General features: G+C 40.7%; 1 long non-coding RNA gene across 2 annotated transcripts; it reads left to right on the top strand.

Moving 5' to 3' along the window:
• The first annotated feature begins 1,166 nt into the window (after positions 1–1,166).
• LOC117258849 (uncharacterized) lies at positions 1,167–13,652 on the top strand. Of its 2 annotated transcripts, none has more exons than XR_004501784.2 (3): positions 1,167–1,467; positions 12,094–12,199; positions 13,394–13,652. It is a non-coding gene; the product is annotated as an uncharacterized LOC117258849 (long non-coding RNA). The 2 variants fall into 2 exon arrangements; XR_013487902.1 differs by lacking the exon at positions 1,167–1,467 and adding an exon at positions 11,701–11,995.
• The last annotated feature ends 4,068 nt before the right edge of the window (positions 13,653–17,720 follow it).

The raw sequence follows: 17,720 nt of genomic DNA, 5'->3' as shown, positions 1-17,720 counted from the left end.
CTGCTGCAACAATCGGTTTGCATAACCAAAGAATTTCTGCATAAACTGTCAGAAACCGTCTCAGGGAAGCTCATCTGCATGCTCGTCGTCCTCATTGGGGTCTCGACCTGACTGCAGTTTGTCGTCGTAACCGACTTGAGTGGGCAAATGCTCACATTCGATGGCGTCTGGCACGTTGGAGAGGTGTTCTCTTCACGGATGAATCCCGGTTTTCACTGTTCAGGGCAGATGGCAGACAGCGTGTGTGGCGTTGTGTGGGTGAGCGGTTTGCTGATGTCAACGTTGTGGATGGAGTGGCCCATGGTGACGGTGGGGTTATGGTATGGGCAGGCGTATGTTATGGACAACGAACACAAGTGCATTTTATTGATGGCATTTTGAATGCACAGAGATACCGTGACGAGATCCTGAGGCCCATTGTTGTGCCATTCATCCACGACCATCACCTCATGTTGCAGCATGATAATGCACGGCCCTATGTTGCAAGGATCTGTACACAATTCCTGGAAGCTGAAAACATCCCAGTTCTTGCATGGCCAGCATACTCACCGGACATGTCACCCATTGAGCATGTTTGGGATGCTCTGGATCAGCGTATACGACAGCGTGTTCCAGTTCCTGCCAATATCCAGCAACTTCGCACAGCCATTGAAGAGGAGTGGACCAACATTCCACATGCCACAATCAACAACCTGATCAACTCTATGCGAAGGAGATGTGTTGCACTGCGTGAGGCAAATGGTGGTCACACCAGATACTGACTGGTTTTCTGACCCCCCCAGACCCCCCCAATAAAGCAAAACTGCACATTTCAGAGTGGCCTTTTATTGTGGCCAGCCTAAGGCACACCTGTGCAATATTCATGCTGTCTAATCAGCATCTTGATATGCCACACCTGTGAGGTGGGATGGATTATCTCGGCAAAGGAGAAGTGTTCACTAACACAGATTTAGACAGATTTGTGAACAATATTTGTGAGAAATGGTCTTTTGTGTATATAGAAAATGTTTTAGATCTTTGAGTATTTATTTTGAAGTTACTTCCGCCTCTGATGTCACTGCAGTTTGACTTTTTGTCCAAAACAATAAATGAAAAAACAGATTTAATTTTTTGTTTTTTTGATTTTGTTTTGAAACGGAATAATTAAAGAACAACCCATACTCAGATTAATGAAGCCTCATGAATAATTTTCTTTATTTTCTGAGCCCACTAGATGGCGCTTTTTGTTCAACAAAAGGTTTAAAACATACCAGATTTCCATTCTTTTAGCCTCTCTCTTTAAACCAAGAGCACCATCTAGTGGGCTCAGAAAATAAAGACAATGCTTCATGAGGCTTCATTCCGCCATCACTACTATACAGTGCTGCCAGGTCCAACCTGAAGAGAGGCATCAAGGTACCAAGGAGGACTACAGGCAGAGAATAGAAGGGCATTTCAGCAAGGGAGACCCATGGAAGGCATGGCAAGGTATTCAGCACAAATGAACATGAAGTCCGCACACCGGGAACTGCTCCTTCAAATCACTTTAATGGTATATCACCACATGTAATGTTTCGGGCACCTGCCCTTCACATGAAATGAGTGTGGAGACACACCTCATATACAACCCCTAGGTTCACCTGACAAATCATGTGATCAACCACAGGTGTAAGACTGTTTAGTCTTTACAGCTGATTATATATACACACATAATTTAAACACACCTACATAAAAGCATAGAAAAATTACATTAATATATACCAAAAATCACAATAATACCCATATACCTATTTACAGAAGTGTTAGAATTTTTTTTTGGCAGGTACAAGACCTGCAGTACAAAAAGCATTTTATACAAAAAGACACTTTAAATATCACATGATGGAAGCATCAGGTAGAGACATCATTAAATCATGTGATATCAAAGGGGAAAAAAATACTGTAGAGGCACCTCTTACATGTAGGTAGTGATAATCAATCAAAACCACAGCGATATAACGTGTAGAATAACATGTGAACATGGCTCACACAGTATGAATACATAAACATAAGACCAGCTACTGAGGGAACAATGTCAACACAAACTAGCAGTGGTAATAGGTTCCTTGACACATATCCCAATGAAGAATGAAAAATGACAACAAAGTCACAGAAAGGGCCTTAAGTCGAACTCCACATTGAGCCCTTTAGGGGCCAGAGTGTCCAGGGTATATACCCAGAATGCTTCTCTTTTAAGAACGAGAGAGTTAATATCACCACCACGTCAGGGCTGTTTGACCAGTTCTATACCTACATATCTGAGAGGAGACATTTTGAGAAGCTTGCGTAAAGTGCACCGCCACTGGTCTTCTGGTGCCGTGGTTTCTAATGTTACACCTATGTTCTGACATTCTAGTTTTCAATGGTCTAGTTGTTTTACCCACATACGCCAAGCCACACGGGCACTTAAGCATATATATATCACATTTTTAGTGTTACATGTAATCATATGTTGAAAGATTTGCCAGTGCGTGGATGATTGAAGGTAGTAGTTTTGTGTGTAAAGTTGCACTGGGGACAGTTACCACATCTGTAATTCCCAGAGGGAACACACTGTAAAAAATGGAGTGGAGTCACAGGTGGATGATGAGCTCTCACTAAAATGTTTCTGAGGTTGCGTGGTCTCTAAAACACAACACGAGGTGGTGAAGAGAAGCATTTGAGTGTAGGATCAGAATCGATAATGTGCCAGTGTTTTTGGATAATATTTTGAAATTCCCTACCAAGAGGTCAGTACTGGATAACACAATTAACCCTCAGACACTTTGGATCTAGTATTATTGAGGCACTCAGATTGTGATACATAGTCAAAGTGATTGCAAGCTTGTGTGACCCATTCATGTTTATATGGTCTATCTTGAAAATGTTTATCCAGATCAGAGGCTTGAGCTTGATAGTCCACATCAGATACGGTGGAAACGATTGAACTGTGAAATGGGCAAACTCCTTTTAAGTGGGATGGGGTGAAAGGATTATCCATGAAGAATGGAGTCTATTGGAGTCTCTATACAGAAGGATGTCTAAAAAGTCCATCTTGTATTTGTCATATTCTATGGTACATTTCAGATGGTGACTGTTAGTGTTAATAAAGTTATGAAACTCAGAGCCTGTCCAAATGAGAAAAATGTACCAATGTTTATCAATGTACCTATTCCAGTTAGAGATCAAAGCCAGGTGCAGGTTGAGATGGTGATTAAAAATGATTTCCTTTTCAAAGAGTCCACAGTATAGGGAGGCAAAACTTGGAGCCATCTTGGCTCCCATACTCGTGCCTGACACCTGGAGGTAGAAATCAGAACCAAAAAGAAAAAAATTAGAAGTGAGGACAATTTCTATGAGGTCCACAATACAAAGAGTACTGGGGGTGCAGTTGGAATGTAGATTTAAAAATGATTCTGCTGCCTGGAGACCCCCCCTCAAAGGGTACATTCGTGTATAAAGACTCAATGTCCATGGTGACAAGAAAACAGTGGTCATCTGTCAGTTGAATTGTTTGAATCATTTTGATGAAATCCATAGAGTCTTTAACATAAGATGGCAGGGTGGTGACAAGTGGTTGAAAAAAATGATCCACAAACGCTGATATATTTTCTGTTAGGGACCCGATGGCAGCTACAATGGGACAGCCAGGAGGTACAGTGGTATAAGGTTTATGGATTTTAGGGAGAGTGTACAACACTGGGGTGACGGGAGAGTCAACTAGCATGAAGGCATGTTCTTGTTTAGTGATTTCTCCAATTTGGCCCTGATGCGTTGTTTTAAGTGTTGGGATTCAAAGGATCACATATGATTTACCATTTGTTAAAATCTAAACGGGACATTTGAAGGCTTTTTCCTCTGCATGCTCTTTGTCTTCAAACAAAGAGAGCTATGTGACACCCATCTCCACAGGAGGTCTCACCTCACACCTCAGTGAGACTCAAGTCCCAAAACTTGATTGGACAGGACTTTTACAGTGACATGTGACTCTGATGTCACAGGCATCTGTAGAAGGTCTGCTCCCTTCAGACAACTCGCTCTTACTCAGGAACTGTGGAGCAGCCCACACCTTTTTCCTGCTGGGCCTGGACCAGCCCAGATGCTCAGACCCTTGCTCCTTGCCCTGAACCATCAAAGGTGGGACGATTGATCACAGACTCTCTAACCTGAACCGGAAAGTTAGAGGTGCAAGCACAAGGTTTGCAACTAGCTTTCCAGCAACAAGGAACTAAGTGAGTTAACACCCAGCGTCTAATTCTGCAAGGACCCACAGCGACTGGCTTCCTCGGATCAGAACCTTTGGAACAAGGACACAGCAAAGACTGCAGCTGGAACCACAGCTCTTCCCAGCCTTCGTCTACCGGCTAACAAAGCAGCACACCACCAAGTGACTCTTTCTCCCATCCACTCAAGGATTGGTAAAGTAACAACTGGGCATAGCTTCATCACAGCTTTACAGGCAAAGCAAGACTGTTTAACTTGTTGTATGTGATTTAATGCTGTCATTGAGTTATTGTTGTGATTGTTTGCAGTTAGGTCATTGATTAGTTGGCTTTGCCAAAGCTAAGTGTTTAGTTTGCTAATACTGTTCACAGATTCTTGCACACCTTGGGTCGGAGGTGATCTGTGTGTGGCGCTGCGTGAGTAGCGACATACAGTAGTGGTCTGTCTCGTTTTTATGTCTTTTTATGTCCTTGTGAACAACCAAGCTGAGTGAGACTTACGTCTGTTGCACTGTTCATTCTAAAATGGAGCTACTGTATTTGATCGCTACTTGGACTTTGTTTGCCGTGGCTCAGAGTGTGTTTGATCCCAGCCACTCACACACAGGCAGGATTCAGTACAATCGGGAATTCTTACTGAATCTGAGGGATCAACAGAAGCCACTTATCCGCCTGGACTTACTCATGGAATATCACGAAACAGCGGATATTCTCAATGTGAACTTTAATACACGGCGGGATAAAAAATGCAATGTACGGAAACGCAGAAGACGGGGAGATGTCAGACAGAGGCTGAAGCGTCTGAATCTCCACCGTATACCCCTCCCCTCGATACTACTTTGCAACGCCCAGTCCATCAGAAATAAGGTCAACGAGATCCAAGCCAACGTCACTCATCTGGAGAAATTCAGAGACGCATGCATCATGGCTTTCACTGAGAGATGGCTTTCTGCTGCGGACCTGAACACCGACTTAACTCTCACTGGTTTTGGTGCGCCGGTGAGACTTGAGAGGGACGCTGACATTACAGGGAAAACCCAGGGAGGCGGGTCTGCCTCTACGTCAATCAGCGGTGGTGTAAACATGTCACTGTCAGAGAGGCTGTGTGTACTGCGGACATAGAGCTGCTGTCTACGTCCCTGCGGTCCTTCTATCTCCCCCGTGAATTTCCCCAAATATTCGTCACTGTAGTATACATACACCCCAAAGCCAATGCAAAGAATGCAGTGACAGTTATTCAAAAGGTCACACAAAAGCTATAGTCCCTCTCTCCTGATGCTCCTTGTCTCATTCTTGGTGATTTTAATCATTGCAATCTGAAGTCAATGAGTAACTTTCATCAGTATATTTCTTGCCCTACTAGACTGAACAAAACCATTGACCTATGTTATGGTTCAGTCAAAGGTCCGTATAAGTCTGTAGCTTTGCCCCCTCTTGGTTCTTCTGATCACAACACTATCTCTCTCATCCCAACCTACAAGCCACTCCTAAAGGCCCATTTATGCTCAACGTTAAATACGGATCCGGATACGGACGGAGCCTTCTGTCCGTGCTCCGCGTTCATTTCATCCGTATTTCTGCACGTTTCCATAAAGCTTACGGATACGGGCCAAACGGAGCAGTACCACCGGAAACCGTGGGGGCAGTGTTGCTGTCACTACCCGATACGTAGCTCTAATGAGACATGAAGAAGAAACAACAATGGTGGAACTTTTTCACCTGAAACGCTGAAAATAAAATAAGAGGGAGACAGGTTTTTCCTATTTCATCTTATTTTGTTATATTTCTCCCTCTCCCCTCTCTGGGAGCGTCCGACCTCCCGCCACTCACTCCCGTCTCAAACACGGAGGCCTCCCTCCCCGCAGACCCCGCCCTCCCAGCCCCGCACATACCCACGAGGCTCGGTCTCACCGAGCGGGCGGGCTCCGCTCCACTCCCAGGGCCGACCCTCGCGCCCTTCAACTGGGGTCCCTCTGTTTTTGTCATTTATGCAAGAGGTACATTATCAATATCTCCTCCACAGTTGCCATGTTTGTTTCTGAGTTTGTTGTTGTCACAAACTTTTGACTCTGGGCTGCCCCCTGGTGGATATATTGGTTAACATCCATGCCAACATAATGGACGCATGGAAGTATGTGGGCAGTGACGTTAACATCGTTTGAAATGGACATATACATTTTCGTACGTAAAGGGAGCATAAATGGGCCTTAAAAAGGAGTAAAGTTGCCACCAGAGAAGTGGAGATGTGGACAGAGGATGCTGTTGAGGAACTAAAGGGAGCCCTTGAATGCACAGACTTGAACATTCTTAATGACTCTTCTTCTGATCTCGATGAGCGGACTGAGGTGATATCATCATATATCCTATATTTAAAGGACTCGATCATCCCAACTAAACGTGTGAAGGCATTTCCTAATAATATATCCTGGCTAAATAAAGCAATGAAGGACGCACTGCACAGCAAACATAATGCCTTTCTGTATGGGGGAGACAAGGCAGAGGCAAAAAAAGAGGTCAGATATGAAATTAAGAGGGCAAAACTACAATATAAAAGTAGAATAGAGGAGAAATTTCACAGTAATGACTTAAAAGCAGTGTGGGATGGTATGAGAGCCATGACCAGCCAGGACAAGCAGAAGTATAGGTCAATCACCATTGATGGTCTTGACTCAAATCCAGAGCTTGCAAATGCTCTAAATGACTTTTATTTGCGTTTCAATGATGAACATGATTTTACTAAGATGCATTCTGATCTGTTTGATTTTCTGAGTGACTTTACCGCCACCTCTCAACCCAGTATTAGTGCCCTTTCTGTCAGATTCATGCTCCAAAAATGTAACATTAAGAAGAGCCCTGGGCCTGACATGATCACTGGCAAACTTCTTAAGGTCTGTGCAGATCAATTATGTGATGTCCTTTCTGATCTTTTTAACTCATCTCTTACTCAGCAAAGGGTCCCAAATCTGTGGAAGGAATCTATTGTTGTATCTATGGCCAAGAACAAATCTCCTAAAGAGCTCAATGACCTGAGGCCTTTGGCTCTGAAATCACTGGTGATGAAATCTTTTGAGCGTCTAGTCAAACAAATTCTGACAGACAAGGTCCAGAGCCAGCTTGACCCATTGCAATTCGCATATCAGGCCAATAGAGGGGTAGATGATGCTACTGTCACCCTATTTAAAGCAGCTGTGCGGAACGTTTTACCATTTAAAAAACTGTCCCTAGTTCGTATCACCCCCCCTTGAAGATCTGCATATTTATTTGAACCCAACAGCGACAAAAAAGCCTTTCTCTATATGGCTATTTAGCGCAGCCTGGCTCGGGTCGGACACAGCGGAAGTCAGCAAACCAGAATACGGCACCTGGAGGCTGAAGTAAGTCTGTACGCCCGCAGTGGCCTGCAGCCATTAAACCACAGAAGAAGAAGGAGCCGTGTTTACGAGTAGGATTTAAGAAACGACAATGTAGAAATGCTAAATGACATGTAGTAGGGAGTAGTGAATGATTTTGGACACATTGCACACTCTTGTACAGTAGGTGGTGGTATGCACCTGGAAGTTGTTTACGATCCGCCAATAAATTGAGAGCAGAAGAAGAGCCATGTTTACAGAGAGTGTTCTTTGAGTAAGGGGTACGCAATGGGCATTGCTGAACACATGACTGTTTTACCAGATGTGTCTATAAGGACTTGGTTGTACTTTTGATGTCATGGCGGATAAAGAAGGAGCACCATCTAAAAGAAAAAGAACAGAAGAAGTCTAAACAGGACAGTGATAGGGCTCGAGCCCAAACGCGTGTAAACCTCGGTCGGGCATTCACCAAGTGGAGAGAGCTGAGAGATTTGAAAGGTTTTAAAACTGATCCCGAGTTGGTCCTTTTCCTGATCGACAGGTAATTTTTGTTTTTATTTAGAGAATATACCGCAACTTGTTAGATGTTGTTTCACTTCAATATATGACGACATGGAAGTTATAAGCAAGCTAAATGTAACATTAGCTGATGTGAACCGCTTTTGTCTAGTAACGTTACAACAAACGCCACAAAATTATCTGTGACTGTGACCATGAACACAAATATACAGCAGGCAGTTGTCCTCAGTTTATAAGAAATTCAGAGCTACACCAGAGCATTTATGATTTTCCTCTCACTCTCCTAAACAAATGCATGCGGTAATTGCTGGTTGCAGTCGAGATTTTCTGAATGAAGCCGAAGGCTGCAGTCGGAATTTTACGACACCAGGCTGTGGGTGTCATACCGCTTCGACCAAAGGGGCGCTATAATCAACGAAAACGGAAAGTTCCGCACAGCTGCTTTAATTATTTATACAAGCATCTTGAGGGTACAAAAACTCATGCAAGGCTTTTATTTGTAGATTTCTCCTCAGCTTTCAATACTATACAGCCACATATTTTAGTAAGGAAACTATTGTCCACTTTTAATCTTGATGCTGGAATAGTGAAATGGATCTTAGATTTTTTAACATGTATGCCCCAGGCAGTCAGGGTTAATGGCGCTCTATCTAAGAAGCAGCTGTCATCCGCAGGTTCACCACAAGGGTGTGTCCTGTCTCCTTTATTGTATATTCTCTACACAAATGACTGTAGGAGTTACTACGATGACAGGCATTTCTTAAAATTTGCAGATGATACGGTTTTAATCAGTCTGCTCCAGGATGGAGAGGTCGATGATGGGCAAGTCGTGAATGACTTTGTAGAATGGTGTGACGACCACTTTCTGAAACTAAATACAAACAAAACTAAAGATATGGCCATTGACTTCAGAAAAACTTCCCACTCAACCTCCCCAACAGTTATCAGGGGCTCACCACTTGAGCTGGTCGATAATTACAGGTATCTAGGTACAGTGATTTTTGAGAATCTGAACCACGACCTCAATACATCTGCAATCTGTAAAAAGGGCCTGCAGAGACTTTACTTTATGCGCAGACTGAATACTTTTAATGTGGACAAAACACTGATGGTTTTATTTTATAAATTTTTTTTTCGAATCCATTTTAACTTTTTGTATTATTTCTTGGTATGGGAACCTTTCAGTACAGAACAAAAACTGTCTGTCTAACATAGTTAAAGTAGCCAGCAGAATAATTGGCACACAGTAGCTCTGTCTGGAAGATCTCTATAACAGGCAAGTTCTGCGGAAGGCACGGTCAATCTTAGCCAGCCCTGACCATCCACTCTTGGAAGAATTTGTTCTTCTTCCTTCTGGGTGGAGATATAGGTGTCCCAGAGTTAAAAGCAACAGGTTCAACTTTTCCTTTGTCCCTAGTGCAATAAAGATGCTTAACTTGCTCTAATTCTTGATTTGACTGCACCGCTTTGTAGCACTTTATTAGGGGCCAGTACTTGTTGTTACTATTTTTATTCACTTTATTCTTACTCTTGGTTGTTTTCATTGTAGCATTGATTGTTGTGACTGTCTCATGTCCTCTTGTATGTCATGTTGTATCTGTTTTTGCCCTCTACTGCAAATCAAATTTCCCCAAGAGGGACAATAAAGGTCTGAACTGAACTGAACTGAACACACAACTAAACAATCTCTGCACTAATCCAGACTGTTTGCAGCACAAATCACATTCACATAGACTCATTAACAAATAGACTTTCAACAGAGCTACACCCAACCAGGCATCTCAAAGTTCCCGCTTCTTTTCCTTTGTCTTTGTCCTGACCACACGGTCAGACAAATATGAAGGTGAAAAAGGTTTGAGCACCTGTAACAGTAGAATTTGTAGTTGTGTACAGTGATTTGTATGTGTGTAGGTATGAGTTGTGTACTTGTACAGTGATTTGTATGTGTGTCAGTATGAGTTGTGTACTTGTACAGTGATTTGTATGTGTGTCAGTACTTGTAGATTTTTTTCTCTCTCCACAAATACAACACAACACTTACACATTCACAAATTCTTCATTACAGGTGCACAAATCCTATTTTACAAGTCACAGATTAAAAACTGACACGCTCACATTTTTGCTCCTATTGTTGCAGTATATTTGGTGCAAAACATATTTGTGCACCTGTATCAAACAATGTGAAGTTGTGGACAAAATTTGAATATGTGCAAACCTGAATGTGAACTTGTGCAAAAAATGTTCAATGTATGTAAAATACTTTCTCAGGAAATTATTTGTGTTCCTTTAAAACACGAATACAAATCGATAATTACAACTGCTCGAATCTTCCCCACAAGTCACAGATTGTTTCCTTCCCCACGAGTCACAGATTCTGTTTCCCTCAACTACAAATCACAAATTGCGCCTCCACTGAGATATTTGGTGAAAAACTATCTGTGCATTCAGTCTATGGAGAAAAAGGCGGGTGCTGATCTGAGATCGACTGATTCCACAACCAATCTGAGGGGAGTGACTTTTGTCTGCATCAGAGCCCTTGAATAGAGAGTCGCGTCTTCTCCGTTCACTCTAATGGGCCATTTTTTCACAGCAATGGCGGATCGCGGAGCCTCTCAATAGTTCCCGGAAGTAAGCAGCACATGCTAGCAGCGCAATGGAGTTACAGCAGAAAAGACCGGCTGTGATGTATTTTAACTGGTAAGATGTCCAAAGACTCGAATTATACATTATCAGCACAACTTATCTAAATTAACATGTGCATTAAAGCTTGTTAGTGGATTATCTCCCATTAAATTAGTAGATTTATGTAATGTTAAAAGATAAGATAACAGATTAGGCTAGGACACTGTACATACTGTATACACCATACAGGTAATGCTAACCACGAACAGCCTGTTAGTTTTAAATTGTCTTCGCCTAAACCATCGTATCTAACATTGGGAAGTTAGAGTGCTTCCAGTCCTGATTTTTTGCGAGCCAGTCTGAGTTAGATATTAGCTCAGTTAAATTGCTGCGTGATTGTTGAGTGGAGGAGGTGAAATGAAACAAAAACGTAACTTATGGTCTGTTTTTTAGGCTTTGTGATTCTGTTGAGTATACCTGTCTATAATATGTTACAGCTCAGCTGATATTACATTGATAGCGAAGTGAGAGGGAAGTTTGAGGACCGGAATGAGATTTAAAACACAAGATAAGTTCTTGATAAATGAAACACGCCAGGCTAAATGAGGAATTATTCTAAATACTGTTGGGAATAGAATGATTTCATGTGTTTTACTATAAGTTGTGTTTCACTATATAAGTTTTAGATGTGTGAATGAGAATACTGAGATGATTTCAGCTGATCTGAATGTGTTTGCTTTGCAGAAGTGGAGAAGTACAGGAGAGGAAGAGACATGAAGTCTGAGGAGCACATACCGCAATGCTTAGATAATTAGTTTCATATATGGTAAAAAGAATAGAAAGGGATGAACAGATAGTAAGGTCCAGCACGTGTAGGGAGTTGTTGTTCTCTTGTCTCACAAAACAGGAACCACGCCCCACCCATCATCAGGAAGGAGTCAGATTAACACGAGGCGGGGGCGTGGTGCAGCAGAGAAGGAAATGGAACAACCAATGAGAAGAGGACAACGCCTCACGTGCACAATGACTCATGTTATGCTTAAACATGCTGAGTCAGGGAGAGATAGTCAGTCAGACTTCGTGAACTGACACACCTTTGTTGTTCATCAGGGACGTGAAGTTGAGACCCAGAGCTCTGTAATTTTATTCCTTTACTGCTTAATAAACTACATTAACTGAGACCGAATATCTTCTCCTATTGCTTCATTAAAGAACACGCAGGACTGAGCTCACACATAGCACATTGGAGAGTAGGATGAGACTCTTAGTCCAACAATACCAAATGTATGTATATAATACTGTGTTATACATATGATCATGCTAAATTTATATTCTATCACAGTATTAGATATGTAATCTTGTATATTTGTAACCTGCTGTAGGAGCACTGGGTGGTGGAGGAGCAGTGATGCTGCAGGACCACTGTGTGAGAGAGGACGCTGCAGATAAGTGCTGAGTCGACCTTGGTGAGACTTAAAACTTAACAAGGTGTGTTTCAAATAGTTCCAGAGATAAGGAATCATACTCAATATGTATTATACTGCATTTTATATTAATTATACAAGTAATTATATTGAATATATATGATATACAGTGTTGGGCAAGTTACTTTGAAAATGTAATATATTGCATATTACCAGTTACCGTCATTATAATATTATAATATTATAATATTAATAGGCATTATAAAATAGAAGAGGGTCATGTTGTTTCATAGCGGCTAATTAAAGCACAGAGAGCTTTAATTACAGTTCATTAACTTACAAATCCAGTAGTGGGCGATATTGCATAGTCTAATGAAGGCTCTCCTATGGAGTGCAGATCTGACCGATTCACGCATTCTCATACAGTGGTTACAACTTTGTATTAAAATCCCCTGCTTATATAAATAACAGTGTGATGATATTAAACAATTAAATAGCCTAGACCTTTTCAAATGAACAGATAACTATGGACACAGAGACGACCAGACACAGGATCAAAGTCTGATAACTTATGAGATAGGGATGAATATCTGAGAGCAAGTCATATGAAACACAGTAGGCAAATGCTGAGGTTAGCACAACAAAAGCAAATTGGCTTGCCAGTCAGTCACTATGACAAGTGCAAATTAATACACCAGAGCTGGTAGAGCCACCTGCTGGTTTCCAGTGTGCTGATCAGTTACAACAGCACCCAGCAATATAAGTAAACATTTTAAGGAATTATACTGCAGTGATGCTGCATGCCTTGTGTCAGGAGTGCTGCAGGATGAGGACCATTAATGTTACAGTTCAGGAGTGGCAATAACAATGATGTTACAGGTCCAGGGGTGCATTGTGGTGCAGGGGCGCTCACAGCATGATGCACAAAGATGGTGGGAATTAAATCTGCTCTAAGCCTTGTCTTACCCTTTTTGGTCTGCATCAAAATGTGCCTGCAGTGACTTCCCACACAAAACTCACTTTTGTCTACCCATAGACATATCCCATAGTGGTTGAATGCATACAGTATTCAGGAACACTTTATACTTACTGAACATATACGTACATATCATTACATATCCATGAGACAACTTCAAACAAATGCAATTAAAACTGATGCCACTTGTCATACTTGTGCCTTATCTCACAAGGCAACGTCTGACCCAGGCATACGTGTGCCTAACCATTTCTCCTCTTTCTTTTTTTTTTTCTCTTTCAGCACAAGAAGAACAGGGGGATGCAATGGAGCCTGAACTCACCCTGCAATGAAACAACCCCCTTACCCTGAGTCTCAACTCCGTGGGTTTTGCAAGCCTTTCCATGTTCCTTATTTTTAATAAACCAAACACTGAGCTTCCCAATAGTGTGGTCTTTGTTTGTGGAAATGTGCTAATGCAGTATTTGAGAATGATAACCTTACATATTTTTGTTGTTGTAGTCTGTAGTGAGTCTCAGGTTACTCCTGCTGACTTAAGCCAAAAAAATTCTCATCTCTGTGTCAATGAAGAAATTGTGCATGTGTACCTCTCTCTCTAAACGATTGGAACATCCCCACACAGCACCATGGTGGAGACTGTACGAGAGGACAACACAGAAGGAAGGGCACAGACAAACTGCTTGACATCCAAGTCACGTTTCTGAGTTTATTAAAAATTAATTTGTTATAGTAAATAAGTACGTAGTAAAAAGACAAAGATACATAAAATAAATATGTCTATAAACTGCTGCTGCTGCTAGCCCAGTGACCCATTGTGCTGTCACTTGACAGTCATTAGTAGTCACCTGTCGTCGGTCTCCTTCTGTCCCACTGAAAGTAATTAAAATAACATTAGTTATAAATCATTACATTATCAATAAATGTTAGGATGTGATTACTCTGGACAACCATACAAGACTAAGGACAGAATTGAAAACATAATTTAAAGCAATAAAAGCAACATGCTGTTTCACCAAGGTAAGGAAAGACTAACATATTTAAACAAGGCAGACAATAATATATGTTATATACACATTACACATAGTTATACTGTGTAATAATACAATTCTATCATATCTATGTCATTAATATACTTATACTGGCCTGTATACATATATAAATACATATCCTTATCCACATTCTTTATATTTAAACTGTGCACTGTGTACATACTGTGTAATATTCCTGTGTGCAATATTTTGCCACGTCCTGGGGGATATCTATACATTCCTATATTTTTACAGTAAAAATACGACACATCATGTGTATTAAGCTGCTGTAATGTGAATTTCCAAGGTTGGGATTAATAGTGTCTTACCTAACCGTAGTAAACTAACACTAATCCTCAAATATTAGCACATTTTACTTTAAAAAACAAAATACAGATGTAACTGTTTATGGCGTGCTACACATATATTATAAATAAATGTAGTTATTGACAGCTACTTACCAAAAATCGGAGTTCTGTCTCTCAGTATTATGTATTTAAACGGCCCGCCAGTAACTTGGAGAGGGACCCAGCTGCAGACATTATGGCGGACATGGGCACCGCCATACATAGATATATATACATAGATGCCGCACCCTGGCTTGTGGGATGCGTCAATACCGCCGCCATCTTGCCTAGGTGCTCTGACCAGTTCAGACCCGTGTCAGACTCGGCAAAAATGCCAAATTTTTGCTCTGCATTTGGGTGTACGAACGAAAGAAGTGTTAAAACCAAGCAGAAGGGAATAACATTCCACAGGTAAGAAGTTGTTTTACAATATTTTACTGTTACGAACATGTTTAATGAGATATATATCTCAAAAAGTGATCCTTCTTTTAAGCTAATCAAGTAAAGTAACTGTCCTGATCTGGTCCTAATGCCAAATTAAGCTAACGCTATGTCACACAACTTAAAGAAAAAAGGTTAACATTTATATAATATTACTTACAAAATTATGATGCTTTGTCAAACAGCTATGTCGGTGTATGTGTTATTCCAAATTGTCAACTATCTGTTTCATGGCACCAACATGACATAACGCAGTATAACGTTAGTAGTTAACTTGTGGCCTGAATTGTAACTACAAATTATGTGGAACTGTGTTTTTCTGACACACTTATTTTGTGTGTAATTTCCCAAAAAACACAGATAGGAGACGGGCATGGGTAGCAGCAGTGAGGAGAAAGGACTTTGTCCCGAGTGACTCCTCAGTCATCTGCAGCTGTCACTTCAGACCTGACGACTTCGACAGGACTGGGCAGACTCCTAAAAATAATACTAGCTACTGTACACTGTATTTTTTGTAAATATGACCTAATAATGTAAACAGTTCTGTGTCCAGGCTCCCATGAGCACTGTGGTGTTATACATATGAGATTAAAGCAAAATTTTGTGTAAACATGCAGCTCTAAGTCATTTATTTTCACTTGTACAAAACCAACATTTGTTAATCAGAATCTGCACTGCAGCTCGGCACAACCCTGCTGATACACTATTTTTTGCACATTGTGTGAAATGTGAATAAACATTTATAGTCAAAATTAATAATTAAATGACATCATGGTGGGCATTGTACATCTAGTAAGAAAAAAGAATATTTATTGCATGGGGAAAGTTTAGTTTAAATGTGTCATAGAACTATTACTGTTATTTTATCTACATAAGATCAAATATTTTGATATGAAAAGCTGCATTTTTTATTTAACCAAGTATCCTGTATCATAACTACATGTCTGACAATTGTAACAAACCAAACCGCATGAAAATCGGTTGAGAATTCAGCGAGTAATGATGATTTTAATCATAAATAATCTCCTGCCTCAATAGACATACATGCATTAGGCAGCGCGGCTCCACCTGGGCAAGATGGCGGCCGCGTTGACGTATTGCTCCAATGAGGAGCACCGTTGAATGCGGCATCTACGACGGCCTTACTGCCGAGCTTTATAAACAATTCTCTGACAGTTTAGCCCCGTTTCTTTTAGAAGTCTTTAAGGAAAGCATTGATAGGGGTGCACTTCCTCCTACTTTATGTCAGGGCCTAATCACCCTGATTCCCAAACCAAGAAAGGACCCTTTACTCTTAGATAATTGGCGACCAATTTCCTTATTGAACAATGATTATAAGATATTAGCACTGATTCTTGCAAATAGAGTAAAACCTGTTTTAGATACTGTTATTGATGAGAGTCAATCTGGATTTATGCAGAATCGTCACATTTCAAATAGCATAAGATTAATTCTAGATATAATAGATTACCCAGAATTTGTACAGGATGACAGTTTTATCCTTTTTTTGGATTTCTATAAAGCTTTCGACTCCTTGGAACATGATTTTATTATTACTGCTTTAAATAAATTTGGCTTTGGTCAACCTTTTCGCAATGCAGTTCATACGTTATATTCCAATAGTAATAGTTCTATAAAACTTGCTAGTGGTACTTCCCCAAGATTTTCTCTGAAACGTGGAGTGAGGCAGGGGTGCCCCCTATCAGTGTATCTATTTCTTCCTTCTGTACAACTCCTTAATTTACATATCAAACTCAGTTCATTAAAGGGTATGGTCGTTGCTAACAGAGAAGTATTCATAAGCCAACTAGCAGATGACACTGCTCTCTTTCTCAAGGATGCTTCGCAAGTATCAGTGGCAATCAACAGTATCCAGTCCTTTTCGAAAGCCTCCGGACTTTCCCTTAATCTTAATAAATGTGAACTTTTGCCTGTTAAAGACTGTTTGGTGGCCTCAATTCATGGAATTCCTGTGAGAAACTCTGTAACATACCTTGGTATTCAGATCACTAAAAATGGGCAATCCAGATGCTCTGTAAACTTCACTCCTATTATAGAAAAAACCCCAAAAATCCTTAACCACTGGCTGCAGAGACTTGTCTTTAAAGGGAAGAGTTCTGCTTTCGAAGGCAGAGGGAATCTCACGTCTAACCTATGCTGCTCAGTCTTTACATGTTGATAACACAACTTGCAAATCAACTGATAAAATGTTACACAATTTTTTATGGAAAAACAAAACCCACTACTTACGGAAATCTGTCACTCTAAACTCCTATAACAAAGGTGGTTTGAATTTTATTGATTTTGGCACACTTAATAATACCTTCAAGATAAATTGGATTAAAAAGTATTTGAAAAACCCCACATCCATTTGGAATTTCATCTCACATCATGTGTTCTCAAATTTAGGCGGCCTTAATTTCCTGCTGCTCTGCAATTATAGCATTCCAAAAATACCACTGAAACGTTCTCACTTCCATCAGCAGGTTCTTTTAGCATGGACATTGATTTACAAACACAATTTTTCTCCGCAGAGTTGCTTCATTTGGAACAACTGTAATATTGTTTACAAAAACAAATCAATTTTTTTGGATAAATGGTTTAACAACGGAATTGTTTTGGATAGTCAATTGTTCAAAAAAGATGGGCTGTTGTATAATTACTCTGAATTTCTTGAGAGATATAATGTACCAATAACACCTAGAGAATTTTCAGTGGTATTTGATGCTATTCCTTCTGGCCTGTACATGTTATTGAGGTGCTCTAACAGCTCTCCTCCCTTATCATTCAATC

This window comes from Epinephelus lanceolatus, chromosome 17, assembly GCF_041903045.1.
Source record: "Epinephelus lanceolatus isolate andai-2023 chromosome 17, ASM4190304v1, whole genome shotgun sequence".
NCBI lineage: Eukaryota > Metazoa > Chordata > Actinopteri > Perciformes > Serranidae > Epinephelus > Epinephelus lanceolatus.
This window is presented reverse-complemented; position numbering and strand designations above follow the sequence as displayed.